The following is a 21,967-nucleotide window of genomic DNA, read 5'->3' as shown; positions in this document are numbered from 1 at the left end:
TTTGGCACCTAGCGGTGCTTCCAGGACGTAATTCTTCTGTGCAGCAATGAGGATAATCCTCAAGTTACGGACCAAGTCCGTGTAGTTGCTACCATCATCTTTCAACTTAGCTTTCTCTAGGAACGCATTAAAATTCAACGGAACAACAGCACAAGCCATCTATCTACAACAATATAGACATGCAAAATACTATCAGGTACTAAGTTCATGATAAATTAAAGTTTAATTAATCAAATTACTAAAGAACTCCCACTTAGATAGACATCCCTCTAATCATCTAAGTGATCACGTGATCCATATCAACTAAACCATGTCCGATCATCACGTGAGATGGAGTAGTTTTCAATGGTGAACATCACTATGTTGATCATATCTACTATATGATTCACGCTCGACCTTTTGGTCTCAGTGTTCTGAGGCCATATCTGCATATGCTAAGCTCGTCAAGTTTAACCCTAGTATTCTGCGTGTGCAAAACTGGCTTGCACCCGTTGTATGTGAATGTAGAGCTTATCACACCCTATCATCACGTGGTGTCTCGGAACGACGAACTTTCGCAACGGTGCATACTCAGGGAGAACACTTATACCTTGAAATTTAGTGAGAGATCATCTTATAATGCTATTGTCGATCTAAGAAAAATAAGATGCATAAAGGATAAACATCACATGCAATCAATATAAGTGATATGATATGGCTATCATCATCTTGTGCCTTTGATCTCCATCTCCAAAGCACCGCCATGATCACCATCGTCACCGGCGACACACCTTGATCTCCATCGTAGCATCGTTTTCGTCTCGCCAACTATTTCTTCTACGACTATGGCTGCCGCTTAGTGATAAAGTAAAGCAATTACATGGCGATTGCATTTCATACAATAAAGCGACAACCTTATGGTTCCTGCCAGTTGCCGATAACTTCGTTACGAAACATGATCATCTCACACAATAAAATTAAGCATCATGTCTTGAGCATATCACACCACAGCATGCTCTGCAAAAACAAGTTAGACATCCTCTACTTTGTTGTTGCAAGTTTTACGTGGCTGCTACGGGCTGAGCAGGAACCGTTCTTACCTACGCATCAAAACCACAATGATATTTCATCAAGTATGTGATGTTTTAACCTTCACAAGGACCGGGCGTAGCCACACTCGATTCAACTAAAGTTGGAGAAACTGACACCCGCCAGCCACCTGTGTGCGAAGCACGTCGGTAGAACCAGTCTCGCGTAAGCGTACGCGTAATGTCGGTCCGGGCCGCTTCATCCAACAATACCGCCGAATCAAAGTATGACATGCTGGTAAGCAGTATGACTAGTATCGCTCACAACTCACTTGTGTTCTACTCGTGCATATAACATCTACGCATAAACCTGGCTCGGATGCCACTGTTGGGGAACGTAGTAATTTCAAAAAAATCATACGCACACGCAAGATCATGGTGATCCATAGCAACGAGAGGGGACAGTGTCGTCCACGTACCCTCGTAGACCGTAAGCGGAAGCGTTATGGACAACGCGGTTGATGTAGTCGTACGTCTTCACGATCGGCCGATCCTAGTACCGAACGTACGGCACCTCCGCGGTCTGCACACGTTCTGCTCGGTGACGTCCCACGAACTCACGATCCAGTAGAGCTTCGAGGGAGAGTTCTGTCAGCACGACGGCGTGATGACGGTGATGATGAAGCTACCGATGCAGGGCTTCGCCTAAGCACCGCTACAATATGACCGAGGTGGCGCACACGGCTAAGAGATCAATGATCAACTTGTGTGTCTATGGGGTGCCCCCCTCCCCGTATATAAAGGAGTGGAGGAGGGGGAGGAGGCCGGCCTCCTAGGCGCGCCCCAAGGGGAGTCCTACTCCCACCGTGAGTAGGATTCCACCCCTTCCAAGAGTAGGAGTAGGAGGGAAAGAAGGAGGAGATAGGGGGGAGGAAAAAGGGGGGCGCCGCCCCCCCCCCTTTCCTTGTCCAATTCGGACTAGAGGGGGAGGGGCGCGCGGCCTGCCCTGGCCGCCCCTTCCTCTCTCCACCAAGGCTCATGAGGCCCATTACACTCCCCGGGGGGTTCCGGTAACCCCCCGGTACTCCGGTATTCGTCCAAACTCACTCGGAACCTTTTCGAAGTCCAAACATAGTCATCCAATATATCAATCTTTATGTCTCGGACATTTCGAGACTCCTCGTCATGTCCGTGATCATATCCGGGACTCCGAACTACCTTCGGTACATCAAAACACAAAAACTCATATTACCGATCGTCACCGAATATTAAGCGTGCGGACCCTACGGGTTCGAGAACTATGTAGGCATGACCGAGACACGTCTCCGTTCAATAATCAATAGCGGAACATGGATGCTCATATTGGCTCCCACATTTTCTACGAAGATCTTTATTGGTCAAACTGCATAACAACATACGTTGTTCCCTTTGTCATCGGTATGTTACTTGCCCGAGATTCGATCGTCAGTATCTCAATACCTAGTTCAGTCTCGTTACCGGCAAGTCTCTTTACTCGTTGCGTAATGCAACATCCCGCAACTAACTCATTAGTTACATTGCTTGCAAGGATTATAGTGGTGTGCATTACCGAGAGGGCCCAGAGATACCTCTCTGACAATCGGAGTGACAAATCCTAATCTCGATCTATGCCAACTCAACAAGTACCATCGGATACACCTGTAGAGCACCTTTATGATCACCCAATTACGTTGTGCGTTTGGTAGCACACAAAGTGTTCCTCCGGTATTCGGGAGTTGCATAATCTCATAGTCATAGGAACATGTGTATAAGTCATGAAGAAAGCAATAGCAACATACTAAACGATCAAGTGCTAAGCTAACGGAATGGGTCAAGTCAATCACATCATTCTCTAATGATGTGATCCCGTTAATCAAATGATAACTCATGTCTATGGTTAGGAAACACAACCATCTTTGATTCAACGAGCTAGGCAAGTAGAGGCATACTAGTGACACTTCTTTGTCTATGTATTCACACATGTACTAAGTTTCCGGTTAATACAATTCTAGCATGAATAATAAACATTTATCATGATATAAGGAAATATAAATAACAACTTTATTATTGCCTCTAGGGCATATTTCCTTTATCACATACGAGAGAAGAGGCAAGGCACAGGATCAGATTTGTGAGAAAATCCATCAAAGGATACGCATCCATCGAAAAGCAGAAGTTCGTGGCAAGGCAAAGCTAGCATTGGAAGTTTTGTGCAAGGGAGCCACCACGTGAAGGCCAAAGATTTTATGTCTTTTGGTTTTGCTATTAGTATGTGGAGATTCGGTTCGTGTACCTGGGGCATTGTGTGGAAAGCTGAGAAATTTTTTCATAGGGTCAGCCATACAAAGGACCATGGTGCCAACAGGTACCAGGTTTAAGGTGGAGAACTTCACGAAACTGAAAACCTTGGGTGATGGCGGACAAGGGTGAAAAATTTGTTGGTGCAACAAAGATGCTTGAAGGCATTGCAAGAAGTCATGTCAGGTAGGATGGAATTATCATGTGATGGGTGGAAATTCGTGGAACATGATCTGGGGCCTGGGTCGGACTAGACAGTCTGATGGATCGACAGAGATGTCGGTTGGTACAGAAGATGGTGTTGGGATCAACAACGACGATGTAGGATCGTGATGTGATGGCCCAAGGGCTTGTGCAGCTTCGACAAGACTATGGCGCGGGGCTGATTCAAGGTGGTGTGCACGCGGAGCTTGAAGTCGACGGGGCGCGAGGGTGGACTGATCATCTACCATGGAGTCATGTTGAAGGTGGAGCTGGATTGAGGGGCTGCGGTGTAAGGATCCAGAGAGTCGAAGCCTATTTCAGCAAGGGGGAAAAAGCGAGTGACACATAATTCGGACTGGAGCCCAGTGGTTTGATGGAAGCGTGAAACTCGTCATCGGTCGGGGATGATCGGTGGTACTTTGCAGTGGGGGTTGAGTGGTGTGGGTCGGCGGCCCTTGGGACTCGACCGGGATAGCGGAGGCTCGGCGCGGTAATAGCGGCGAAGCGTGCGGTATGCACGGGACATGGAGACGGGCCAGGGCTCTGGTGGTCATACATGTGGTGAGACAACTGCGAATTTGACTCGGGATGAGTACAAGCAATGGTGAAATTCCTTCAAGTCTCAGGCAGGCGGTCAAGAAAGGAGCGGTGATGTTGCATTCAGGTAACTCTTAGGTGTGACACCCAATATGTGAGTTTTTCACGTTTACGCAGGTCAGTGATTAGTGTGTGATGGTGTTGAACAGATACTCTGGAAGTTGGAAGCACAAATTAGAGTAAGGAGAATTTAATTTCGCTCGAGCGTTGACTGTGGTCAAGAAAAGGAGGAACTACACGTTGCAGGTGAAGTCACATGGAGTCTTTGGAGTAGCAGCGGTGCTCATGCGAAACTCAAGTCCAATGTACATGAAAGTTTGACGCATGGACGAATTCAAGGTGGTGGAGGATATTCGCCAAGATGGAGTTTATTGGAATTGTGTCGAATATTGTGTACAAGGTAGTTACAGTTGGACTTGTAGTTATATTGTGTTTAGATAGAATATGGAGTCGTCTCCAAGTAGGACACATGTATCCTACGCCTCTCATATATAGCGTGGGTAGACACACGATGTAACCCATGCCAACATAATAGCACAGAAATGCAGGGGAAGCCGGCGGCTTATGCCGGTGTCCAGTGCGACCGGGTGCGGTATTTTAACGGTGTCATAGGGAGGAGCGCCCATAGTCAGGCCCCCGGACATGTAGCCATATCGGTGAACCTCGTTAACAAATCTCGGTGTCGTGCTCGTGTGATTGTTTGATCCTTAGATGATCAACGGTATGCCTCAGATTAATTCTAACAGGTACCAAGGACTCAGGATAGTTCCTCGTGCGAGTGTATGTTTTGCAAGATGGTGTTTGGTGTCTGCATACATCGGACAGGTGCTAGCTCCGTCTTATCCATAGGGAACCAAAAGCTGTCCTTGTTGACAACAAAATCGATATCCCGACCAGCAACAGTCATGACATTGTTGTCTTGGATTTGACAACCTCCAGTTTCTCCACAATTCAGCTCTCACAAGGAGTAAACTATTACCATTTTAGGACCATTTTATCACCGGCCAATGATTCTTCCGATGTATATCTCATCTATGTTAATGGATTTCAACTTCACATTTGGCTCTCCAAGGGGGACAACTGGTTGCTGGTCGATACCATTTGTTTGAGCATGCTAGATCACACACTTGAGGACGAGCATAACGCAAATGTCCAGATAAAGGCAGATCGCAAACAATGTTGAGTTTTTTTCTTGAGGATGGGTGGATGCACATTCTATTTGGATGTCACGAGCAAGACACTGCATAAATTGCATCAGAAGACGGAAAATGATCCACATTTCAGTAATGTCAAGCCTTTTATGATGATTTGGCCGCCTAAATTCCATATGATCAAGGACGACCCTTGAAGGTTTTCATTTTGGACTTCAGATCATCTGTATATTGCTCTTGTTGAGACCATGAAAAGTTTCTTTTAAACAAACAGTAGCTAGTCCAAGCTAACAGTGGGTACTCTACATGTGTGTGAGGCACTTCTCCTTGTATCATTTGTTTTCTTTTAGTGAAATACAAACTATGAAACGGAAACAAGTGGATCTGCAATATGAGGGCGTTCAAGTTGTACTGACTGTAGCTTTCTAGAAGAACATATGTTTCTGGACCAAGTTGATTATTTTGATTTTTTAGTGTTTATAGCATCGACCTCTAGTTGTGTTGTATCATTGTATTCTGAAGTGTTAGTGCAAACAACAGATTGTGCCTATAAAAATACCCCTAGTCTTGTTATCATGTTGCCCACTGTATAGGAGTTGAAAGATGCTCAATCTGGTTTATATACTGCACACTCTATTTTGTTGCCTTGCTATATTATTGCAAACCCAACAAGTGTGGAATTTTGACTTCCTATTTCTCGAATACAATCCCGGTATAAATTTTCTGTTACATACCTGTGAACTCTAAACCTGTAGCTATTTGAGATTGATAACACTTGTTTTTTCATGAATGTTACTTAGTGGATAGTATTTTTTTTCATGAACACAACCTGAAAGTAGGTACGCAGGGTATGCTTGAGCTAATCCATGATATGTGATTCAAATACTCCCTCCATTTTTTATACAAGTACACAAACTCAAATTACAGGTACCAAGATAAAATTTAATACATGTTTTGTAACTCAACTTTTTTTCTCGTATACCGGGATCTTTAATCCACCACATGCACACAAGAAAATTGAATGGAGGAAATAGTTGAGTGTCATTATGACTGCATGCATGCAAGTATTAAACAAGTTGCTAATGTAAGAAAACATAATCAATTTTTGCCTCGATTACTGTTGGTGGCCTTGTATAGATGCAAAATCTATATTCCATAATGACCTTGTATAAGTAAATGGAGGGAGTATTTTTTTTATATAATAGCGTCTAGTCCAAGCTAACAGTGAATAATTTTAGTTTGTGTGGCATTTCTCCTTCTAGGATGAGTATTTGTTTTACTTGAAAACAAAATATACATTTGGATTTCGTCTGTCTAGGATATGAAGGCATTTATTTTGTAATATTGTAGCTATTTTGGAAAATAAAAACTATAGTTCTGAGCAAAATTTGTTATTTAGATTTCTTGGTATTATATATTATATTGACAAACGTTGTTAGACACTTTTCTTTTTAGTTCATCTGACGGTGAGAAAACAAAAGGATGCTATCCAGGATTGCCATGTGAGGGACTCTGGCAGTTTTTTGATGGTCAGTGACAAAGGCGCCGGCAAGGAAGAGAAGAGAGCTGCATTTACTTGCTTGCAATTCTAGTAACTATCTTTGTTATAACTATCCTATGTGTACCCCTATGTAACCGGAGTATGTACCCCTATCCTATGTGTCATGACAACTGTTTGCGACAGAGGCCTGTGTTTCATGAAGAAGACTCCCCTTTTGTATGTTTATTATTGGTGATATTGTCTGATCGGCTTGCGTAGCAGTGTTGTGTTTGCTCTACTAGTGATGTACAGTATTTGTGGAATTTGTCTTGTTGTTCACCATTGCTGAAAATTTGTTTCAGTTAGTGATACTTCCGTAGCTCTATTTGAACTGTAAAGTTGAAATGTTGCTTTGAGGCTACACTCGGACAGTGATACATGGTGGACAGCACAACCCCAAAGTGCACTTGTGCTGGTTGATCCAGGAGCGCATTTTTCTTCTTACAGGAGGTTGATTAAGGAGTTGGTACTTGCTACCAGGAGAATGAATTAGTGATGAATGACGAACAAGCAGAGATGTAAGCTCTGGTAGATGTGTTGATGAACTTCAAACAGCAAGTAACTCAGTAGTAGGAATATTTTGTCAATCCAGTAGCTAGTCAGACTGAATTATCACTTGATGCCAAGTGTTTTTGTTGCAAAGGTGAAGTGAAAAGGCTTTTTGTGTTGCTGGTCTTGATTGCATCATGCCTTAGTGCATTGATTATAAGCAGGACAACCCCGATTCTGAACTTGTGTTTTCATTCCAGGTGTCGGTGCTGAAGTGGAAAGAAAACGGCAGAGGCAGATAAGGTGAGCATAGTGAGGACCTGTAGTTTTTCTGGATTGCTTCACTTGGTCAGCTCTGAAAAGTTCAGATAAGGAGTGCCTTTATTTAAGTTGCTAGCTGCGGTAAATATTCTCAACACTTCATAATGTCCAAACTCGAGTGTACAATTAGACCTCTAAGATGATAAATCATGTAAACTCATACCTTCGAACAATCCACACATTTTGATTCTGTACATGCATGATTCAGGCAATTGAGCGGAAAAGATACAGAAAAATTTGGAGAGCATAAATCTTGAATAACTGCCTCGTTGCTCCATGAGCGAGCAATCACGCGTCAGATGCAACCCAAAAACCTAACCACCCTTCTCCCACTGCAGGATCACAATCGACAGTATTCCAGAGGCCTACTCTCCCGTACAGTTGTGCACGTGGTTAATGAGATGGGATCACAAGAAGCATCACCAGCGAGAGAAACAACGAAGGTTTGTGCGCGAGGAGGCAGAGCAGATGCAATCTGACTAGGTTTCCCTTTTAAACTTCAACAATAGAGAAAGTAAACTTCAATTGAATCTATAAGCGTCAGAATACTTTCGTTGACTGTATATAAGTAGACTAAAACTTAACACGGTACTGTTATATGTTGGTCCCAACTCTCCTCCAACCAGAACGAAGGACTTGCGCATGGCTGGCCGAACTTCGGCCGGCCAGCCAGAAGGAAAGGTTTCCCTTTTAAACTTCAACAATAGAGAAAGTAGACTTCAATTGGATCTATAAGCGTCAGAATACTTTTGCTGACTGTATAAGTACCCTAAAACTTAACGCGGTACTGTTACATCCTATGGTTGCTTACCTAGATATTGCACATGTCACTAGAACTGGTTCAACATCTTCTTCTCAACAATCACGGAAAGTGCACTTTTTTGGTTGATAATAAAGTAAACAGGTTTGGTGTGTCGCGGTACCGGCATGAAGAGTGTGAGGGATTTTAGAGGGATGGTCCGGGCACTTGATGTAGCGACAGCTCGAGCACGGCGGTGCGCAGCCTCTCTACCCCCCCCCCCCCCCCCCCCCCCTCTGGGTGGCAGGCGAAGGTGTGTCGGCCAATGATAATTGGGGTGGGGTGGAGCGATGACTGGGGAAGAAGGCACTCGACAAAAAGACCACGCAACCGACCCATAGCCACCTTTAATATTATTGAAGGAGAATTGACCTAATTCAAAAGGGAAACCGGACCCCCAAAAAAGGTGCAATTAAGGGTAAAAACTCTGATTAGAGATTGTCGATGGACGAGGGAGTAGATGTTTTTTAGCAGGATAAAACCATAGAGCTAAATTACGCCGACACAACAACCCGAGGCAAATAAAACTAGTAAAATGAAATTATTTGTCTCAACGAAGTCCGGTACACATGCTTGCATGCAGAGTTGCTGAACGATCGAGGTATGTAAATACATGTAGTTCAGACTCGAACTGGAAACTAAAACGAATGAATCACAAGCTACTATTGAATGTTGGAACCCAATCCGCCAAATTTATCTCATATGGGATATTCTCAACCATATCCGGACAAGCATCATCCGAGAACCACCTCACGATCTCCATGGACTGCAGGTCAAGCCAGAAGAAACCGCTGCATGACTTGATGAGCACGGTGCCGCTCCTCTCGGCGAATGACACTAGATCGAGCTGGCTTGGCCTTGGTAGGCGTCTGCTTTCGCCGTCCACATTGTCTAGAAACCTTGAGATTGCATCCGTCTCAATCACCACATGTGGTCTCTGCTGCCACTTCCCTGTTTGCTTTGACTGCGCCCAAGCCAACACCTTGTTGCCATCCGCGACTAACATGATCGGGCTTCCACCTGCCGATAACGTCGCCAGGATTTGGTTGTGCCACCTGCTGCGGGGGAAGCTCTCTAGGAGCATCATCACCATCGTCTCGGCTTTGACATGGAGCTTGAGGACATAGGCCCGGGTGTCGGTCATGAACGACCAATACACAGTGTTGTCGATGACCAAGGCCCTGCCAAGGCCTTCTTGCAAGTGACTGCCATGGAGGATAGGAGCACGGATCTCCGTGTAGGGGCCCCACGCGTCGTGCTCCGACGAGAAAGTCTGGACCTGTAGGAATCGGCGGTGTTGTGACAGCTCTACGTACGCCATGACCACTTGGAAATGCCATCCAACAGCAGTCACACCCTTAGCATCATTATCGCCCACGAGCAAGGCATAACCAATCTCACTAGTCGCCCGGCGGCCCACAACCACAGGGAATACCGGTTGTGATGGCAGGGTCTGGCTGCTGCCGGTGGCTGGGTCGGACACACGGAGCTCTTGGTCTACACGGGTGAGGATAAGACCGTCGCGTGACGCGAGGGGGAAGCTGCTGGCACTGGTGACTCTGTGAAGCTCGGTGGCGTCTGTTGTGTCCGTGACTCTGTGCAGCCTGGTGGCATCTGCCTCTGTGGTGTCCATGAGGAACAGTTCCTCCTTTTTCTTGCGCCTGCCCCGGCCATCGTACGGGTACCCGCGGATGAGGTGGCCGTGCAGTAAGGGGAGCACGAAGCGGTTGCCGTGCCGGAGGCGGAGGCACCCATGGAGGCCCGGGACGTCCTTGATGCGGCAGCGCATATCAACGCAGGTGGCGGCGCAGCGCACGAGGGTGGCCGGGTCAGTGCGAGTGGCAATGTCCACGAGCACGTCGAATGGCAGCGATTGGTGTTGTTGCCGCCTGCCTCTTGCTTGCGTCCGAAACATGGCGCCGCCGGCGATTGCCTTGTTTGATGGGTGGCTCTAGAAGGCGAGTTCTGTGCGGGGCAGGATTCGTGTCCCGATGGCCTTACGTGCACGGTCTTTGTCTAATTAGCTTAGATAGATATAGCCGATCTGAATAAATAAACTACCGGTCGGACGCGGCCAGCCAAATAATCTCCCGTAGTCTTCTCTTTCCCTTCTCAGCTCAAGCTGCAGCCACGGTACCAGACTTGACGCGGCCACGACGCATGCGGCAACGCGTTCACCATGGATATACACAACTAAACAGCCAAGCTTGCAGTTTTTTTTTTCCTTTTTTCTCACAGTGTTACAAAGCTATGCCCTAGCTGCGTATATATACGCACGGCCTAGACAAAAGCTAACCAACTCAGACTACATGACCGACTCAGAGTACTAATCCTAGCTGGAGTTCAAATATATACGCATGTTCCTAGACAACGAAGCAAATTCCTAGCTGGAGTTCAAATCCTACAACGTAGTCATACAAAGGTAATGCTTACGTACCTCACTAGTATTGTAACAGGACACCAAATCAGCTAACTAGAACTAGTACTAACTAGTCATCAACCCGTGTGCCTGCACGGGCTAGGAACTACTCTGTTTCAGATTCTTTTTAAGTCAAAACATTAGTTAGTATGCTCTTTCAGTTTGTAAGGAAATTGATTTTTAGAAGGAGGGCAATAGCTGCCTATTCCTGTAACTGCATTAAAAGCATACTTTCAAGAGATTCAGAAATATTTGCGATATTCCTGTACTGCAACCTAAATAGGATGTTGGAAGATTAAATATTTTTTTAATATGTATTTAGTTTTTGAAATAATACATGGTCAACAAAACGTGTTATTATTTTAATACATGGTCAACATTTTTTCTATACACATTCAGCATTTTCCAAATGCTTGATTAATTTTTTTCAAATAGTTGTTCAACATTTTTCAAATTCTTAAATAAAGTTTTTTTAATCATTTTTAATACATGGTCAACATTTTTTCTGTATACATTTAGTAATTTCGAAATGCTTGATTGGCATTTTTCAAATACTTGTTCGACATTTTTTCATAATTCTTAATTAATATTTTTATATAGATGTTAAAAAAATCAACATTTTCTTAATACATGATCACCAATTTTTCTATACACATTCAACATTTTTCCGAATTCTTAATTAAGATTTTTCAAACACTTGTTCAACATTTTTAAAACAAATTTCAATAATTTTTGAATATGTTTAGAGTGTTTTTTGTAAGTACAAACGAAAGTAAAAAAAGAGCAAAAAACGAAAACCGAAAGGAGGCAAAAAACAGAAAAGTGTCTCTGGCCTGCCGCGCGCGTGGTCCGGCCCATCCCTCTTGCCCCTTCAGCGAAGTCGGAAGCTGGACTCGCTGAAGGCGAAGGCGATTCTTTTTTGACGTGTAGGTCGACACCGCATGCACCCCGTCCAAGGCACAGTCCGATTTTTCGGCCAGCCCATTTATGATTTATTACCCACTGGTTTTGGGAAAATTCATTTGTTTTTTATCTCTTTTATTATTCCTTTTCATTTCTCTCCTTTAATTTTTTTAATTTTTCCTTTCTTTTTTATTTCCCTTTTTATTTCTTTTCGTTTTTTTTCTTTTTTCGTATTCCTTTTTCCTTTTCATTTTTGAGAATAATTTTCAAATTATTGAGTGTAGTTTGAATTTGTGAACATTTTACAAATTCGTAAAGATTTTTTAGTATCATGACTATTTTTCGAAGTTGTGAACGTTTTGTACAAATTTGCGAACATTTTTTTAGATTGTGAATGTTTTTGAAACTTGTGAACAGATTTTGAATATTAGGTTCATTTTTTTATATGACGAACAATTTTTTTGTTTTGTGAATAATTTTCTGACAACAATGAACATTTTCTGAATTAGCGAACATTTTTTGAACTTATGAAGTTATTTTATTTGTGGGAACAATTTTGAAATTCGCAAACATTTTCCATTTTAGTTTGTGGCAACAGTGAACCTAGGAAGAAGAGCTACTGGATCAGTGAGGCTCTGTCGTTGCCATGCATGCATCAATTAGCAAACAAAATTAAATGACATTGAATTATTTAATACAGGTCAACACTTGTTATTTTAGACTATATTGCAGGGAAAATTAAAGTTAAAATAAATTAGAGTTCTCCTTCCCCTTTATCTTGCAGTGATGATGATCTGCATCACGGGCATTGGTTCTTCTGTTTGGATTGAAATAGAATTACGATATGAAGAACCGGGTACGTCGGCGGCGACAAGGGCGGCATAAAAGGTGGATCGGTAGTGATTTTTTTTCTTGAACTTCAGATCTATTCGCGACCTATCTGTTGTACCTGGTAGAAGGAACTGTTGTAGAAGTCAAAGGATCCAAAACCAGCAATATTCTAGGTCACTTTTTTCCATTCTTGTTTCAGGGGCACCACAAAAGTTAAATTGCGTGTTTTGTAGTACAAGATCGAACGGGGGATGCTATGTTTTGTCCATGTAGAGTACCTGAGAGTGTTTTCCATGTCATTTGCGAGCTGCTAAATTGTTTCCTAGTTGATAATTACCTGGACGTTTTTTTTAGTTGGAATCTATGCTTCTACTCCAGTTGAGTGATGCATGGCCGTTGGTCATCTGTCTGGCTTGGTTCCTGGTGCAATGGTAGTATTGCCGTGTTGTTACCTACGGTCTACTTTTATTTTTTAGAAACTGTTGACGTATAGTTGATCTGGCTTACTATGACTTTGCTTGAATGTACTGTGTGCTTATAGACCAGAAAAAAAGAGAGTAATGTGCCGGATATGCGCAGCCGGCGACGGCGTGCAGGCCCGTGGTAAACATCAGCTAGCTAGCTTTTTTTAGAGAGAATTAGCGGCATTTTCTGTTAATGTGTATTTTGCAAACGGGCGCCTGCAGTGCCTCGCACTGGGCCGGCCCAACTAGTTTTCAGTTCTCTGAGTTAAAGAGACAAAAGTCATGCCTTATGTGCGGGATGCAGGATTCGAACTCGCAAAGCTGTGGTTCCATCGAACACGCAACAACCACCCGACCCGCTTCGCCTCTGTGAAATCATTGATATTTTTTCCTTTTTGTTCTTTCCTCTTCCTTGTCTTTTCCTTTTTCGGTTCTTTTCCTGTCATTTTTCTTTTTCTTTTTCCTTTTTATTTTTTAAATAATGTGAGAAATATTCAGCAGATTTATATGAACATTTTTTTCAATTTGATGAACTTTTTCCAAAATCATTGAAATTATTTTCAAATTCGATGAACTCTTTTCTAATTCGATGAACTTTTATCGAAATCAATGAACTCTTTTCAAAATCCGATGAACTTTTTTAAATTCATTAACTTTTCTGAAATTAGTGGACCTTTTTAAATTTATAAACTTTTTCTTGAACAAGTGAACTTTTTTCAATTTTCGTGAGATTTTTTTATATCTGAGCAATTACTTTTTAAAACAATTTCGTGAACTTTTTTTTAATCTGGGACCATCTAAATTTTGGACCAGCGCGGCTGTAAATTGTACTTAAACATCACGCAGTACAAGTGATAAGTATTGTGAGGTGTGCGCAGTGGTTATCGAAGTGCGTGCAGGATCCAGCGGCGCGAGTTCGAATCCCCAACACAACTAACATTTTTCCTAGGATTTTTTGTGGGCCGGCCCAGCCCGGGGCGCTGCGGGCGCCAGGAGCGCGAACGGGCGCGAACGGGCGCCTGCAGCGCCGTATAGGAGCTCCCGAATGGGCTGCTCTCCACTTTACATGGGCCTTAACTGCTTGGACCAAATGGGCCGGCCTTAACTGATACGCTGGCACCTGCACTCCACTGCCGCCTCTCTTTCGCTTCACATGCGCTGCGCTCGGCTCTCCACCGCAGCGCCCGACCGGCGACGCCGGCGACATCCCTCCCAGGTGCCCATTCCCATTGGCGGCCGGAGCTTCTTCTCCCGCCTCTCCCGATTTTACTAGCATGAGGTCTTCTCCTTACCTGTCCTATTCCTCTCCCAATTTGGTCTGTCTTCTCGAGGGTTTGAACCCTAGCTATAGATTTGTTCTCCTCCAAAACTAAACCCCTACCTACAAATTGTATGTACTTGTTCAACGTGAGCACAGCTGAGGGAGGAGGAGGGAAGATAGATGATGGATTCCGCTGCTAATGGGATTCCCCACCAGTAAGACCATCTAATCTACCATTCTCTCCTCATCCCACTTCATGTCCCCCAGTCTGTTTTGTACATGTCCTACTTCATGGATGGATGAATGGATCATGAATTTGGGGTAACTCACTGGGTCACTGCAGCCGGATTTGGAGGGGTGCGAGGGCAGGGCCACCAGGCAGCCGCCCGGCGAGCGGCGGCAGGGGCGCAGGCAGCCGGCGCTCCGGCAGAGCAGAGCCGCAGCCGCGCGGAGCCTGGGACAGGGGCTTGCCGCGCGCGCAGGGAGACGCGCCCGGAGAGGGCCGGACGGGCGGGCTAGAGAACAGGAGAATAGGCAGGAGCTTCCTCGGCGGCTGGGCGGCGGCAGGGGCGCCGGGCGCGAACGGCGAGGAACAGCGAGGAGACGAGGGCATGAGGCAGCTATCGGGGTCGACCGGTCGAGCAGTGCGAGGGAGGCAGGCAGGACTGGACTGGACGGGACTCAGAATCCCTTGGTCTGTTTATTGGGCTGCCTCATCCGCCACTGCCCATGTGGGGTCCCTGAGCCTCCGTTTGACCTAATTCTTCCGCCTCCTATAATTCCCGAAACCCTCAGAAGCAAACCCAAAAGAATTTTATCGCCACCGCAACCCTCTGTTCCAAAGCGATCCCATCTGGAGCACTAATCTAGTGCTATGTCGGAGTGCGAATCCACCACGGGAGGCCTCTTCATCAATCTTGTTGCCTTCATGATGATGTGTGAGTAGTTCCTTTAGGATCAATCGGTCCATAGTAGTAACTAGATTTCTCGGTCTCTCTTTTTCATCTTCAATACAATGAAAACCTCTGAGATCAATACGATGTAACTCTTGTGGTATGTCTTTTCATTGTGGATTTCTGTCAAATTTTCCATTGAATATAACCGAATATTTTGAAGTTTCTGTTGTATGGTTACGTCATTACTAGGGAAAACCTTATACACAGAGGTATAGCAGTAGCACAGGTTAAAAGAGGGCGCTACTGTTACTAGGTAGTAGCACGTTTCCATAAACCATGCTACAGATATAGTTATAGCACTAGCGCGTCTCCTGGAAAAAGTGCTACCATTATAATTCCCATCCTGTTGGCGATAGGCTAGGAATAGTAGTAGCGATGCCATAGAAAGTGCGCTACCACTAAGTGCTAAAGAAGAAAATAAAATGGAAAAGAAATAGAAAAATAATTAAAATGAAAGAAGTAGAAAAAAGAGAAATGAAAAAAAGAAAATGTAAAGATAAACAAAAGAAAAAGAAAAATAAAGGAGAAAGGCATAGTAGTAGCGCGTTTCATAAGCCCGCGCTATAGCTAAGTTCCTTAGATAAAAGGAAAAGGAAAAGGAAAATAAATAACTGCTTCCAATAGCAGTAGCGCATTTTGGTAGAAACCGCTATAGCTAACTTAGCTATAGCACGTTTTTCCTACCAGCGCTACTGCTACTTTGACTTAACCCCGCTCGGGTTCAAAATTTTGCTAAGTCCTTCCCCCAATTCCCCATCGATCTCCTCCATCGCCGCCTCACCCTCGCCGCCCCTGCTCCCTCGCTGCCGTCGCCGCCGCCGGAGCCGTGCACCCTCGCCGCCGTCGCCGCCACCGGAGCCGTGCACCCTCACCGCCGTAGCGGCCACCGAAGCCGTGCGCCCTCGCCGCCACTGCTTCCCTTGTCCGGTCCTCGCCGCCACTGCCTCCGGCACCGCCAACGGAGCCGCGCACCCTCGCCGCCCTGCCTCCGTCGCCGAGCACCTCCCCGCGACCGTCTCTCCCCTCTCTATAAGCCCCCCACCCCTCCTCTCTCTCTCTGCCTGTTCTTCCTGCCATGTTAATTTTTGTAGTAGTAGTAGGGTTCATAGATAATGTTTTTTAGTAGTAGTAGAAGATGATAATTAGTAGTAGTGGTGGTATTAATTTACCAGGGTAGTAGGGTTAATAGTAGATGTTTTTAGTTAGGGTAATAATAGATGTTAAGTAGTAGATAATGTAGATGTTAATTAGTTCAGTAGGGTTTAGTTTTTGAATTGAGTTTGTTTAACTAGATGTTAATAGGGCAGTAGGGTTTAGTTTAGAGTAAAATTTACTTCAGTAGTTAACTAAATATATTTTTTAGGAAAAAATTGTATATGCCTAACTAGGGAGTAGGGTTAGAGCTGTAGTGTTTAATTACAAATGTTAGGAAAGTAAAGGTTTAACTAGATGTTAACTAGGGTAGTAGGATTTAGTTTAGAGAAAAAAATCAATATAAAAATATAAATTTCGATTAGTGCTGCAAGTCCAGTAGGTTCTTAATTTTTAGTGATATTTTATTAGGACAAAAATTTAGGACATAATTTGAGTTCTAGGTTCATAATTTGAGTTCTAGGGTTCATAATTTGGGCAAATTTGAAGTGGTCATGATATATGAAAATTCCTCAATTGCATTTGCTCATGTTTATCTGCTGTTGTAGTTGCTCATGTACATGTTCTTAAGTGGTCATGTTATATGCAACATTGAAGTGGTTCGATTGTGCCCAAGTGGCCTTTTGTTGTTTTCCAGGGAATGAAGCTGAGTGGCCTATGTTTTGCCGGAGTGTTGATTCATTTCCGTTCCGGCAAATTTTAGGTGCTCGCTTTGTCCACTTTTTAGCAAAGGTCATGCCGAAATTTCCATGAATTTCGGCATGACTTGTGCTACAAACTAGGACATGTCGAGTGCCCGGGATCTGCCGCACCGGGAAGGAATCAACGTTCCTGCAAAACATAGGTCTTTTTATGTCATTATTCATTTTATTAGGTCTAGAATTAATTGACTAGATTTAATCATAGGAAACATGGCTAGCAACGATGAAGGACAGGGTTCTGGTGATTGCGATGACATCTACCTGGCGGCAGACGAATTTTTTAACCTTGTCGACGATCAACGGGTGTTGTTGCTGGGCCCACCTGTCACATCCGAGACCGACATCAAGACCGGCACCGAGACTGGCGTTGAGACCCAGACCGGCACCGGGACCGGCAAAGCCGGTATAGAACCAAAAGCGAAGAGATGTCGACGCCCAAACCAGCTCATCACTACTAGAGTGGTGGTCACGGAGGTGGACGGCGGCAATTTTGAGCCAAAAGAGCCTACGGAAGAGCGATCGTGTTACAACAATCAAAGAGGATGCATCGTACGGACAACCGCCACCATTAATGATGAGAAACTAAAGAAGATAGAAAATATGAGGCCCTCCCTCCTAAAGAAGTTGCACCAGGTATTCTTGTTCCCGGGCCGGGATGAAAAGAAATATACCAATCCAGATAAAGACCCGGCAATGAAGAAGATAAACAAACGCGCCATGAGCAAGTTTAGTGACGCGTTGGCCGCCTGGAAAGTAAGGGTGAAACATCGGATCATCGAAAAAAAGGAACCCTACTCCGAGATTGTAAAGGATAATCCGACAATTACGGAAGAGCAGTTTGAAATATTCAAGGCGTCTTGCGAAGCCGAAGATGCCAAAGAAAAGTCCAAGTACATGAAGGGGCTCCGAGAGAGGAACATGGGGTGCCACCACACGTGGGGAAGAGGTCCATATGGGCCAAGGAGGACACAGAACGCGAAAGTCTAGGCATCCCAGGCCCCTTGGCGGAGTTCACCGTCTCGCAGGAGCGTGACGTCCTCAGGGCCCGGTACCGTTGGGACCCGGTGAAGAAGGTTTTCTCGACGGATGCAGTCACGACGGAGTTCATGAGACTGCTGGTAATTTTAGCTTCTGATCAATTCGACTGCACGTTTAGTCATATTTGTAAACGATCCTTGTTCCTTTTGTAGAGAGAGCAGCACAGGATTTCGGCCGAAAGCGACTCGCCATCTGAGGCGTTGGCGAGGCCCAAGTGGGACACCCCATTCAACTGGGCATTGAACATATTGAAACAACTCCCGGTGGACACTCGACCGTCGTATGGATGCGTGCACGGCGTTGGAGACGGCGCCATGTGGAAGAAGTACTACCGTGAGACCACAGAGGAGAGAAAAGAAAGACAGAGGTTAACTGAAGAAAATATCGACAAGAAGGTTGAGATTGTGGTTGAGAAGAAATCAGGTGAGACAATCAAAGCAGCGGTAGCTGCCGCAAAATAGGAGATGGCAGCTACGTGTGGTGTCTTGGTTCCGGTTATCGTCAATTGGAGCAGGCAAAATCCAAATAAAGATGTAGCGGAGTTTCCCCTTGCCGACTTCTTCAGGAGCAGCTCGACTAGCGTTGCACCAGCACCTGCTCCCGCACCTGCACCAGCACCTACTACCGCACCGGCTCCTGCACCGGCTCCCGCACCACCTCCTGCACCGGCTCACGCACCTGCTCATAGTAGCCCGTCCTCCGTCTCGGACGTGCTCGGCGGTGCTTCGTCTTTGGCTGAGCTCGACACCCTCACGGTACCTATCACACCAGCCCTCTTCAATAAATGTATAATCTCTAGTTTCCGTTGCCTTTCGGATGTCTCACGTCGCAGACATGTCTTTGTAGGCCGACGTAACCCCATGCACCATATTGTACACCATCAACGGCCAGAAGGTGGACGTGGGGAAGGCGACGATAATGAAGCCTAAGGAACAATTGTTCCACAGCCGGCTGATCCCCCCTGACGTCTTCAAGGTTTCTGTGGCCAGTGTCAAACCGGGCCACGAGAATTTGGCTCCTCCGGTATTAGGGGGGATGACGACGAGACCCCGCGGCGGCTTGGCAATTGCAAGGGGTGGGTCCTATTGTGGCCAAAGAGTCTGCTTCGTCTGGAGGCGGCCGGGAGCACACCCACGACCACGCAACCTCAGCAAGGTATGAACACCAACACCCCACCTACCCAATTAGCGTCGCCTGTCGTGCCGGGTGATAGCAGACGGAGTAAGGAAGAGGCTCCATTAGTCGCTGATGACATCGCCGCCGTCGAAGAAGCAATGCATGATATCGATGCCATAGATGAGGATGACGATGACACTCTACAGTATCTCAATACTGGCGCCTATGACGATGGAGGATTGATGGCTCAGCAGTATGAGTACTCAGAGTTTGAGCGTCATGAGTCGGTGCCTGAATTGCCGCCTCCGGAGGCTGAACGTATTATAGACGACCTTCCAGCACCAAAGAAGCATAGGAAGAGAGCGAGGAAAGGACACAATAAAGCTGCTGCTATGATCCATCCGCCTCCGCAGCCTCGGGTTCAAGACCGTATACCTATCCTCGGTGCGGCGAAATACCATATCCCCGGTGAACCAATCTACCTAAGGCATCGGTAGAGGCCATACACGGCGATCTAAGAAGACTTCATGACGATGTGCCATGGAGAGAGAAAAGCCTAATCGCCTCGAAAAATCCAGGATGCCCACTCTACGTGGTTAACGTGCCGCGGCAAAGGTCGTACGTCGACACATTCCCCGTGGAGAAGTTCTTTCTTCGGTTCGATTACATCTTCGACATGTTTCACTTGAAGAAGTTGGATTTTACGTTTGTCCGCCTTCTTGCCTTGTACATGAACTACATCATCGGGATTGAGCAGATATCTTATATATCTGTTTGAGCAGATATCTTATATATCTGTCGCTGACCTTTACTTCATGCATGAGGGCTTCTTGGCAGTCTGCGCAAAGCACCGTGAATACGCGAGGGACTACATCGTCGAATTCATGGTCGCCAATAAGGAGACGATTCTCGTGCCTTATCATCCCATGTAAGTCATCCGCGTGGATATCCTTCATTCGATTTCAATCATTCATTTGCACGGTGGAGGCTAATTTGAGGTGCACTTAGTTTGCGCAGCCAAGGGTGCGCCGTCCTCATCATCCTTTACCTCCGATACTCCAACGCTCTTTACTTGGACTCGTCGAAGAACATGAACAAAAAGGATTACACCCACATCAAGTCTGTTCTCGACAGTGCTATCTTTTTCTTCGGCGTACGGGGTGGAGAGATCAAGACCAAGAAGAAAAGGGACGGTAGGCCCGCCTTCGGCCATAAGACCGACTTCTGCTGCATCCAGCAACCGAGTGATACTCTTAGTGATGGATTCTATGTCCTACACCACATGCTGGAGTACAGACGGGATCGGCAGAACCTTCGCATGTCACCTACATCCGGCGATGCCCATATTCTGCAATGGGCAAAGAACGTAGGATATATCCCGGATCATCGACTTCGACCTGAGTTCTATCACATCCAGTGTGAACTTTCCCAAATCATCATGAAGGAGGTCCTCGAAAAAACAGGGATGTTCTACGAGGAAGGGCAAATGTCGCGGGAAGACGTCCGAACACGCGTAGCCGCTCAGCGTCTCGACCTGAAGCCTTTCACTAAGCTCGGGGACTATCTCCCTGACTTGGATGGATGGCACGACATGTTGGAGTGATTGTCGATATATGACAATGTGTCTGTTTAGTCCATACTTTCTATATGACGAAACTTTGAGTTATGCACGGCGAAACCTTATTTGTGATGTAATTAAACCGTCCTACTCAACTAGCGAAGATCACTCTAGTTAGGGCATTTCGGGTACGATGAACTTTGTTATTTATGCTTATGATATGTTGCTTCTATTTTTGCCAAGTCTGTCTCTTTCTGTTGCTCAACTATATATGTTGCATATCATTGACTTATGTGACGATGCAAGTGCATAGATCATCGATGGCGAAGAAGTGCTACGCCAGGAGTATACGACGAGTGGCCGGTGTGTCAGGCCCAGGTGTACCGGTTTCCAAGCGACAGCCAGTAGTTAGTTTAGGTTCACGCTAGTGTGCGAGAGAGGAATACAAACTCATGTACTGCATAGTTCCGCTCTCACTCATAGTGTTGGATGATGATTATGATGATGGCATGATTTAATGAGACTATTTGTATGTATATGCTATGATTACATTTGTATGTGTATGATATGCTAAAGATTATTGTATAAAGCCTGTTCAAATACAAAACAAATATGTAAAAAAACAAAAAGTAATAAAACTAACAGTAGCGAGGGGAATTAAGTTAGCAGCAGCGCGCTCTAGTTGAAAGCGCTGCAGCTATTAGCAGCAGCGCGCTGCACTAAAGCTCATTGCTGCTAGCCATGTGTAGCAGTAGCGTGGGACAATACGCGCTACTGATACATGTTAGCTGTAGCGCCGTATCAATAGCGTGCGGCACCGCGCTACTGATACACCTAAAACGCGCGCTAGCTAAAACGGCCCCAGTCACAGAATGGGGAGTGAAGTGCTGCTTTTGAATGGATCTTTTCACGTTCTGGGACTATGTTTTGTTTAGCATATCCAGATATGTGGGCTTTCGTTATCAGACAGGGCTGGCCTACTATTGCTCTGCTCAACTCTCCGCTCTACTGCGAGCGAGAAAGCGCAAGGAGCGGCGCCGCCGGCGAGGAACCCGGGCCGTTCCGTCCCCGGCAGCCACCTCCGCCCATTCGAGGTCAGGTCACTCCTTCCCCTTCTCCATCCCCTAGAAATTTCTTTTCTTTT

The sequence above is a fragment of the Triticum aestivum genome, chromosome 6D (assembly GCF_018294505.1).
Source record: "Triticum aestivum cultivar Chinese Spring chromosome 6D, IWGSC CS RefSeq v2.1, whole genome shotgun sequence".
NCBI lineage: Eukaryota > Viridiplantae > Streptophyta > Magnoliopsida > Poales > Poaceae > Triticum > Triticum aestivum.
Note: the sequence above shows the minus strand (reverse complement) of the source record.